Source organism: Callorhinus ursinus, unplaced genomic scaffold (genome assembly GCF_003265705.2).
Source record: "Callorhinus ursinus isolate GAN/ISIS: 27379988/994484 unplaced genomic scaffold, GSC_fseal_2.0 scaffold2, whole genome shotgun sequence".
NCBI classification, from domain to species: Eukaryota; Metazoa; Chordata; class Mammalia; order Carnivora; family Otariidae; genus Callorhinus; species Callorhinus ursinus.
Genome location: NW_027397064.1, coordinates 48,925,481 through 48,936,038, shown reverse-complemented (window position 1 = coordinate 48,936,038; position 10,558 = coordinate 48,925,481). Strand labels below are relative to the sequence as shown.

The 10,558-nt window shown below is 37.7% G+C and overlaps 1 non-coding gene and 1 pseudogene across 1 annotated transcript; both read right to left on the bottom strand.

Moving 5' to 3' along the window:
- Nucleotides 1–1,030: 1,030 nt before the first annotated feature.
- Nucleotides 1,031–3,236, bottom strand: LOC112807822 (transforming acidic coiled-coil-containing protein 3 pseudogene; annotated as a pseudogene).
- Nucleotides 3,237–3,531: 295 nt separating this feature from the next.
- LOC112808147 (U4 spliceosomal RNA) lies at nt 3,532–3,665 on the bottom strand. The gene has a single exon (XR_003204283.1). It is a non-coding gene; the product is annotated as a U4 spliceosomal RNA (small nuclear RNA).
- Between the last annotated feature and the right edge of the window lie 6,893 nt (nt 3,666–10,558).

Genomic DNA, 10,558 nt, shown 5'->3' with positions numbered 1-10,558 from the left:
TCTAATAGGGTTTACAATTTTTATTATTGATTTGTAAATGTTCTTTAGATATTTATACTAACATTCGTCCTATCATAAATGATACAAATACTTAATTACATTTTTGGTGTCATTTGGACCTTTTTTAAAGATTTTTTTTTTAATTTTAAGTAATCTCTACACCCATCATGGGGCTTGAACTCACCACCCTGAGATCAAGAGTTGGATGCTCCACTGACTGAGCCACCCAGGCACCCCCAGACCTAATTTTCTATGTAGTCAAATCTGTCCATCTCTTCTCTGTGGTTCTGCTACTGCTCTTTTGCCTTTGAAGTTTATTCCCTATGTCAATATCCAATTCTTACTCACTTTGATTTTATTCTAATTGACATAGTTTCATTTTGTTTATTTAGTGCTCTAACTTCCCTGAAGCATCTGTGCTATCTATGGAATTTATTTATGTGAAAAGTACACATCTAGCTATTTTTTCCAAAGATTTCACCCACAGCTTAGAACCATTTATTAAAATTTTTCTTCTGCCCTCATTGATTTGTATTGTGGCCTTTATCAAACAGTATATTTTTATATACTAGTATTTGTCCCTGAAGCATCTGTGCTATCTTATTGCTCCATCTGTCTATTATGTAAGTCCCACAGTTTTACTAATAATATTTTGATGCATTTTAAATTATATTTAGTAGATGTTATTTTCAAGTGCTTTTTCCAGGCATAAATTGTCAATCTCACATCAGTATTTCAATTATTGCAACCATTTTATAGATAAGGTAATTAAGAGATTAAGCCTACCAGCTAGTACATGACAGAGTCAGGATTTAAACCTAGATTTGTGTAATTCCAAAGTCTCAACTCTTGAATAATTATTCCCCCCTCCCTCCCCCTCCTCTTCCTCCTCATCATTGACTAAAGGGAAACTATTTAGACTTCTTGTTAAAGCAATCCAGTATAAAAACAATAAGAGTCAAGAAAGAACATGAGATCTTTTGAAAGACAGACAGACAAGGGAGACAGACACTGATCCCATATTTCCATGTCAGATCTTTTCTATCTTGGAAATAAAGTCACGGATTCTGATGAGTTCATCATTTACTTTAGTCTTCTGCTCAATGGCCTTCTCCAGCAACTAGATGCACATCTGCTCCTTCCTCAAGCTCACGTGGATGGTCAAGGCCTCCACTTGGGCCTTGCTCCAGACCTGGGTGATCTCGTTTAGCAGCTTGAGTTTCTCTTCTGCGTGGGTCTTCAGTGCTTGGTATCTCTGGCCTTCCTTTTCAGTTCTTGTGTTATCTTCAACATAACTTCAGCGAATCTTCATTCGTGCAGTAGCCTTCAATCACCTTCTTGAAGAGGTCAGAAAAATAGTTTTCCATGTAGTTCAGGTGTGCAGTAAGTTGGCCTTTTCCTTTCAGAACCTTCTGGATTTGGGCTTTGGCAAGTTCTGTTTCTGAGCCTCCACCATCCCCCTGGTACACTGTCCCCTCAAACCCATCCATGATCTTCCCCATCTCCAGGTGCTTTGCGTAGAGCTCCGCACAGCTGTTCTTCACCAACAGCCTCTCCTTTTGTTTCCTTCCCCTGCTGCGTCCGGGTCCTTCTGGTTGTGCTGCGGCACGTCCATGATGGGCACCACGGGCACCACGGACCTGCTGGCCTGAGGACACATGGACTGATCTGGCTCTGGAACACCCGGAGCTCGGAAGGAATCAAGTTCTACCAGCTTGGCCGCCCGTGGGCTCCCTGAGGAAGTTACGTCTGCATTGGCTGCGCCGCTGGTTTCAGCCGCCAGGGGCGCTGGTCTCTGAGGCTTGTTTTTCAGGAGTAGGTAGAACTTGAGGTATAAGGACTATTTCCTCAAGGCCATCTCCTTAAATGAGGACGTTCCAGTCTGCTTCAGATAATCACCCTCTGCTCTGGTGCTTAAGCAGTAGCAGGGTCTGTGCTCTTCATTGGGGTCCAAGGCGGACTCTGGCCCCTGCAAGAGAGTCAGAGGCACTGAGTCAGCAGGCGAGGCCGTGGGCTCGCTGTTGGACTGCTGGTGGGAACCCACGCGCCAGAAGAGCTGGCGGGTCCCTCCGCGGCTGGCGCCTGCGCCCCGGCCTGCACCAAAGGTGCGTCAGTCACTGAGTCTGAAAGCAGGCCGGCTCCACCGGCCGCCCGCCGGCTCCAGGGGCGTTCTGGGGGCCGAGCCTCTCCACCACCTACAAATGGGTGAAACTTTGGGTCACCCACATTGTAGGGACCCCCCTAGGGACCCCCCCCAGGGAGAGGGAACAGGACCCTGGTGTGCCTCCTCAGGGCATTTTCCTGTCTCGACCCTGGTCTCTGCAAGAAAGGTTTGAGGCCAGTTCTTTCTCCCAGCTTTCTTGGTAGGGGTGGCCTTTTGCTGGTGGCATCATCAGAGAAGTTAAATTCTAGCCTTATTTGGCCAATGGCCTTTACTTCTGAGGACTTGGGGACATGGCCCTTCCAGCCTTCAAGGGCTGTCCAGGGCAGTGCTCTCAGGACCTGAAAGGGGCGACTGGGGAAGGGAATAGGTAGTGCCCAGGTGCACGGGGCAGGTCAAGGCCAGCCAGAAGTCTGGGAGGGGCCCTTTTCCTACTGTAGCCTCTGAGGATCCTCCCCGTCTTGGGACGCCATCCCTGAAGGGTCTTCTAGGATTTCAGAAGTGAATGTAACACATTTATTTAAGGAGTATCTAAGGAATATGAACCAGACGTTTGTCCTAGAGATGCCCTTTGGTTTTCAAGACTTCCCAGAGTCTTGGGAGAGCTTGAGGAATCCAGGCCAACCAAGAAAGCCAAGCCAGGCTCGCTGCAACACCTCTCTTCAAAGGCTGGTTTCAGGTCCCCCAGAAGGGGGGTTGGCATGAGCCACTGCTTGTTTCTGGAGAATTCCATTGGTCATTTTGGCGTCCAGTTCCTTGGTGAACTGTTGATTGTCTTCCTGGATCCAGATTTGGGGAGAGTTTTCTAAGCCAACGGTGTCACCCAGAGCAAAACAAGCCTCAAGTTTGCTGTTCATGCTAGGAGTTAAAATCCTGTGCCTCGGAGGATCCCACAGAAGTGACTGAAAAACCACCTTCACATCTTTGGCTATGTTCTTGGGTGACACAATTTCCTTCTGTGACAGATGAAGAACTGATGATCCTCTGGTAAGTTCTAGTGGTGAAAACAGAAGCCACAGTTTTTTGTACTTGTGTCACCAGTGACAACTTTGTTACTTAAAATTTGCAGACCCATTCTGCAGCCCTGCTGAGATGTCGCAGCAGCCAGTTGGGACCACACTCCTTAAATCCTTTACTGCATTGCCTCTCAATTTAGTGCTTCCTTCATATCTTGTCACCAATCCTAAGTGTTTTATATTTTGTTGGTATTACACTTTCTTGTTTTACCATTGGGTCTTCTAATCATAGCTTTTTATATGAAAACTATTGGTATTTTTATAATGTTCTATCCAGATAACTTGTTGAATTTTATATCCTAATTTTTTAGTTAATTATCTTGGAGTTTTAGTTAGGTATTCCTATTAGCTATGAAAAATTATTTTTTGCCTTCTCTTTTTCAGCATCTTTTTAAATGCTTGTACATCAGCTGGTGGTATGTTTCAATTAGCAATAATCGCGCCTCGGATAAACCTCATTGGCTACGATACTGCCACTGCGCAAAGCTCAGCTGGTGGTATGTAATTAATTTCTCAACAGTTCTTTGTGAGCATTTAGGTTGTTTTCAATTCACATGAAAAATCACCCATTTTGTCTGTTGATGCAATGATTCTTATGCCCTTGAGACTTGTTATTAAGAGGACAACTTTAAGGCTCATTCCCATGTATGTGTCACAAACCACGACGCTTAGGGTTATGGAGAATGAGTTTCAAATGAATATTTCTTGGCTACAGTAAAGATCCAAGCAGTAGTTTCCTTCTGTATGTCCAGAATCCAACTTAAAAGAAGCAGAAATTTAGGCCCATTGAAAATGGTAAAGTAAGCTGTACCATACAGCTTATCTTCATTAATATTATTATGAGCTGAATGACTGCATTTGTGTAGCTGTGACTACAAGAGTGATAAGCTATTTGCAAAGTTATAATCCATATACAAGAGCAGAGTACAATCTCAACTTGCCACTCCTCATCTGTTGCAATTTATAGCATTGAGAACTTAGTAAATATAATATCATAAAAAGAGTCATAGTTTTTCCAAAATATTATAACAGAAGCATTTTTTTTCTTTTTCTATTGAGGCACACATTGTGAAAAACAACTCACTTTTAAGATAATTTTAGTTTGTTCTTTTACCCTGTTACATTTCTGGTACCATTTATAGAATACTATAAAATTTTCTTCCATCTCTAAAGTGCTAGTTTTCATAATACTTCCATTGCTTTATAGATCACTGATTCAGGAAATGTTTATTCATTTAAGAAAAGAAAATGTTGAGTGCTTACTCTATGCTAACCATTTATTTGGATAGTAGAGAAGATTGACCAGCCGCAAAGCAGACAGACAAGAGTCCTACCTTTATAGGGCTTATATTTTAGTGAAGGAGACAGGCAATAATTAGAGTAAAAACTGCTTTGGAGAAAGAATCAAGCAATGTGACAATTTTATTTCCCAAATATTGGAGAATATATATATTATTTATTATATATATTATTATATATTATATTATTATATATTTATATATATTCGTTATATATTAATATATTAATATTATAAAATATAATAAATAATTAGATATTATTATATTATTATATTATATATTATTTATATATATAATATATATATATACCATCCTACATGTTCTTATAATGTTATATCAGCATTTCTCCTTCAAGAGGCAATGCCTACATCTCCCCTTCTCCCTTGAAGCTGGGTAAACTTTTGCAATTGCCTCAACATTGCCTGACTTTCCAAGGCTAGATCATAAATGGTGATAGGGCTTCTGCCTGGCTCTTTCTCTCTTAAGACATTTGCCTTTGGATCCTTGAGCCACATGTAAGAATTCTTACTACCATGAAGCCGCCATGCTGGAGAAACCCTATAGAGAAAGAGAAAGGTGATTGAGGAGCCCTAACTGTTCTAGTCCCTGGCTCTTTGAATCTTCCTAGACCAGGTGCCAGATATGTGAATGAAGGCTGAGAGATGACACCTGTCACAGCCCACTGTCTGACTGCAACCTCATAAAAGACTCCAAGCCAGAAATGCCCAGCTGAACCACTCTCAAATTCCTGACCCACAGAAATGATGAGAGATAATAAATGATTTTTGTTTTAAGGAGCTAAGTTTTGATGTAATTTTTTTATGCAGCCATAGCAACTAGAAGAACACAAGGTAAAGGAAAAGAAAGGGATAGGAGGAGATGAGATTTTACGTTGACATTCGGAGAAGGCTTCTCTAAAATTGTAACATTTGAACAGAGAATGAAAATAAAATGAATTTTAAAAAATGGGGAAGTGATGCACATATCTACAGAACGAGAATTCCGAACAGTGGAAACAACAAATAAAAGCATCCTGAGGTTGGGGATGCTTAGCATACTGGCCAGTGAGCAAGTGTTGCTGGTGGAAGTAAACCAGAGGACAAGTGGTTGGATAGATGGCAGAAGTCATATCTGTGTAGAAACTTGGAGGCCCCTGACAAGTTTGGGGATTTTATTCTATGTGTAATGAGAAGCTCTCGGAGGATTTTGAACAAGAGTGATGGGCTCTGATTTACTTTTTCCCCTCACATTGTCTCTCATTGATTTTGCTCTAACCACACTGTTTTGTTTTGTTTTTTTCTATTCCTTAAATGTACAAAGTTCTTTCCTGACTTAGGACCTTTGAGATTCCTCTTCCCTCCTCCAGCACCTTCTCTTCATATCTTCAATGTGTGCGGCTGCCAGGATCTTGGTCTGTCCATCCAACCAAAAATACCAGTCTAATTCAAGTGACACTTCTAATCATATCACCCCGTACTTATCTGTATATGGTATGTTGCTCCTTCTCAAATGTAAGCCCCCTGAAAACAGGGACCATGTCGCTCTTGCTTACTGATATGTCCACAGCACCTAGAATAGTGCTTGGAATAAAATAAGTGCTCCACCAATATTTGTTAAATAAATGTGTGAACAACCATATCTTCTATAGATATTGTGAAGAATAAGATATACAATGTATGAAAAGATATTGGCATGCAGTTTGTTCATCATGAATTGTTAATTTGGAAAATTTTAGATTTTTTTCTTCCCCAACATTTTCACTTCTTTCTAACTAAACTCCATCTCTATTCTTATTTATTTCATGCAATATAAGCAAAATATCTTCAGATATTTGGTTCCTTTGAGGTGTTTGCTTTTATAGTTTATTTTTTAAAAAAGATTTATTTATTTATTTTAGAGAAAGCACTTGAGCAAGTGTGGCGGGGGGGGGGAGAGGGAGAGAGAATCTCAAGCAGACTCCCCACTGAGTGCAGAGCCTGATCCAGATCCACAGAGCTGGATCACATGACCCTGAAATCATGACCTGAGCTGAAATCATCAGACACTCAACCGACTGAGCAACCCAGATACCCCACGGTGTTTTGCTTTCATTCATAGTTAATCCAATAGTGATCCAGACAAGAGAAAAATTTCAGTAAGTGTGAATAGAAATTTTGCAGTCTAAATATCCTCTGAGAGTATTTTGGGTCTAATACTCCTCTACTATGCTTTACAAAGTTTGTTAAAGCTGGATGAATCAAGTTTATGTGGGATTGATTTTTAAAAAACTACTTTTAAGTGGTAAAAAGTAATTCAGCGAAATCAAACATCAACATTATATAAGCTAAGATTTAAGCCTGCAGTAGTAATAGGTCATGGCTAGACCCAACATTCATGTCTCCAGTCATCTCTACTCTAATCCTATACCTAAGATGATGTTGAAATCAATCTATAGTATTAGAAATGGCCAGAGTATCCACACCATTTTTATAGAATCTCATTAGCAAGATCACTGAACAGAAGTAGGTTGCACAAAAGCGGTCTGTTTTACTCATGGTGAGTTACTGAGTTATCTGGATCAAATTTAAAATGTATAAAATACATCCCATAACAGAACACAAGCAGTAGAAGCTCCAGAGCCATCACAAATATTTGGGAGCTTTCAAGATTTTCTCTCTCCTCCTGCAAACTGTTAGGCTAAACAGTAGACTTGCATTAGTTTTGTTTTGAGTCCCCAGAACAGTAATCTTAGGGGGGGCACTCCAAGAGTTTCATAAGAAAGTTCTGAGAGGTTCTACCCCAAAAGAAACATTTTTAGCATAATTCTGCTAGCTTTCAAAGCAATAAAATGAAAACAAGTAATTTTTCCACTTAACATAAAGCTATCTATGAGAATATTTGATTCATTATTTGTTAGCTAGGAAAAATAAAAACACTGTGTTACTCCTTACTGAACACATTATAGACACAGTATTGAATACCTTGACCTAAAGTGTCAAGTTTATCGTAGTGTAGCATCAGTAGCCTAACTATAGTTTCAATACAGTGGACATTTAGTGACAATGAAATGCATTTTTAATAAACACATGTGAAGACGTCTATCAAATGATCTGTTGGTTTCATCATCAGTTTTATGTAGATGTGGAATAGAAGGTCCCTCAGCTATGTTCAATAAGTCATGTCCCTCCCTCTAAATATGTCACTCCACATTCTAGATAATTCCTAAAATTATGTTGAGAAGAAAGCTTTTATTGTGGCATTACTTTAAAATATTAACATGCAAATAACTCTTAGAGAAGTAAAACATTGACCTAAAATTCCACAAAGACGTAAATTACTGACATCAAATCATTTCTTAAAAAGCCAAAGAGAAGAGAGCATGAGGGCTTTGGTACACAAAGAAGGAGATGAAGAATTCAGAGAAGGAAGGACTAATTTACTTTAAAACCTTGCCAAATTATCAAATTGGCCACATTGATGTATAATAAATATTTTTAAAAAGTAGTCTCTGGGCTAACCATATTCTCTATGTTTTTGAAATGAAAAAAGTATATTTTTAAAATCAAAAAAGTTCATAGTCTTCATATTCAAAAATAATGAAATGGGATCTTGCAGTTTTATATTTTTTCACATGTGCACAGATTTTGTCAAAGTATAGGATTCTTTATCCACTTAAATAATTTCAACACATACAATGAATGTGCATATATATCTTAATTCACAACAAGAAAAAATATATGACTACATACTTAACAGTACTATGTTAATATATACTGAATATTCATTACCTAATTATATATGTATGCTTAGTCTGTGCAAGAAAACTCGATTGTTTTCCTTATTACCATTACCCAAAACGTCTGATATAATTATAACAATCATCTAATTGATAAAAAGAAAAAGGAAGGAAAGCAGAAAGAAGGCCAATTGACTGTAATAGTAGAAATCACAGAAATAAGATATATTTATATCTAAGAGGATAAATACAGTTCAAAATATATATAACAACCTCTAATCTAGAACTACATGATTTAAATGGACAAATTAGTTTTATAAAAACGACAGGAAATTGGCAGAGCGTGGTGGTAGAGTAGAAGGCGTGCTAGATTTGTATTCACAGTAACTGGTTCAGCTTCTGGCTCTACTTCTTGCTAGTGATCTTAAACACAAGCTTTCTCTATTTCAGTTTCTTCATCTGAACAGAAGACGACAAAAGAGGGAAAGATAAGCCTGGATCTACTCCCAGCCTCACCACTTACCAACTCAGTGACCTTGGGGAAACTACTTAGTATTTCTAGATTCCTCAGCCATAAAGTATCACTAATCATAGAACTTACTTCACTGGTTGTCATGAAGTTTCAGAGAGAATGCATGTAACTTAGTCACCAGGATCCTTGGTTGAAAGACACATTTGATAAATGGGAGCGATCATTACACTACTGAAGGAATATAAGAAAAGAGGCCCTTCCAACCTAGACTGTTTTTGTGGGGTTCAACCTCTAGTAATGTTTATTAAGAACTATTACATATCTAGGGCGCCTGGGTGGCTCAGATGGTTAAGCGTCTGCCTTCGGCTCAGGTCATGATCCCAGGGTCCTGGGATCGAGTCCGGCATCGGGCTCCCTGCTCCTTGGGAGCCTGCTTCTCTCTCTCTCTCTCTCTCTCTCTCTCTCTCTCCCCCTCTGTCTCTCATGAATAAATAAATAAAATCTTTAAAAAAAAGAACTATTACACATCTAAATTGTTTTTAAAACCATTCCAGGGTCACCATTAGATCTACATTTGTACATATTTAATTAATTTAACTGATAATGGAGTGTTAATGCAGTGAACACAGAAGAAAATTGCAGTGTTTTGCTACTTAGTCATGAATATTGATTGGCAACTCTGCTTCTGATTTAATTACCTGCACATATTAGAAAAGGAAATATTAATTGAGTTTTAGAATCCCAAATCAACAATTGGAAATGAAGCTTTATGTGACTAGAGCAGGAAATGACTGGCTTAAGGCTATGCCTAGATATTAAAATTCCTTTTCCAACTAATAAACCTATCAATTACAAGTACAAAACACAAAAAATATAAAATAAATTTGAGAGTTTTATGTTAGGAATTTAGAAACATTTGCCAAAAATATCTTAACTTAGTTCAATAATTTTGTGTAATTATACAATATATTGCTTTTATTCGATTATTTTTTAAATCAAGCATGTTTTTTTAAATTAGTTTATCATTTTATAACATCTAAACCTATGTAATTTCAGGAAAAATATGTAGTTTAAGTAAAAACCCAACCTTAAATATTTCAAAATATGTTAACATATATTCTGTGTTTTTTTTTTTAAACTGTGCTCTGTTTAACCAAAAAATAGATACTTTTTGGTCCTTTATTTGACAGATGTATCTATGTGTGTAACACTGAAGAAAATGCCAAATTTTCTGAACCAAGTAAATTGGGGGTTAAAAAAATCATTAGAAATATATGAAAATATCTAACATTCTGTATGAGTTAAACTTTTTTGTAAGGTCATTGTAGATGTTACATATATTATGTGATGTTAGCCATTTACTCTGTCAACCAGAATATCAGCATGTGTTTCCACATATTTGTTCTTTAATACACGTTTACTGAGGGCCATGCTAGTTAGTTGCTGGATGAAACTAATTTGTGGTCCAAATAATAACACTGACATAACTCTGGAGTCAGAAAAGAAAAACTAAATATAGTTTATTTATTATATGCCAGTTTTTTCAAATTTTGTAACTTGTTTTATAGTAGTAGTCATTAAAAGACTGCTAAGATAATGTGTACATTGTTACTATCTATTAACTAGAATATTTGGTTTGTCAGAGCTTCATTCTGTCATTTTGCTCGAACAGAATGAACTAAATTACATATATATCTGATATATTCTAAATGCTGTCTCCATTATTTTGTTATTTGAATTTTTTAGTATGTAAGGTTTTTATGAATCTCATTTTTATCCTATATAGCATGTTCTATCATTCTACTAGGCAAGAAAATACTAATACCTATTTTGGGAATAGAAACCTCTTGGTTTCATGGCATATCTTTAGACTTTCCACACCATGGATTTACGTCA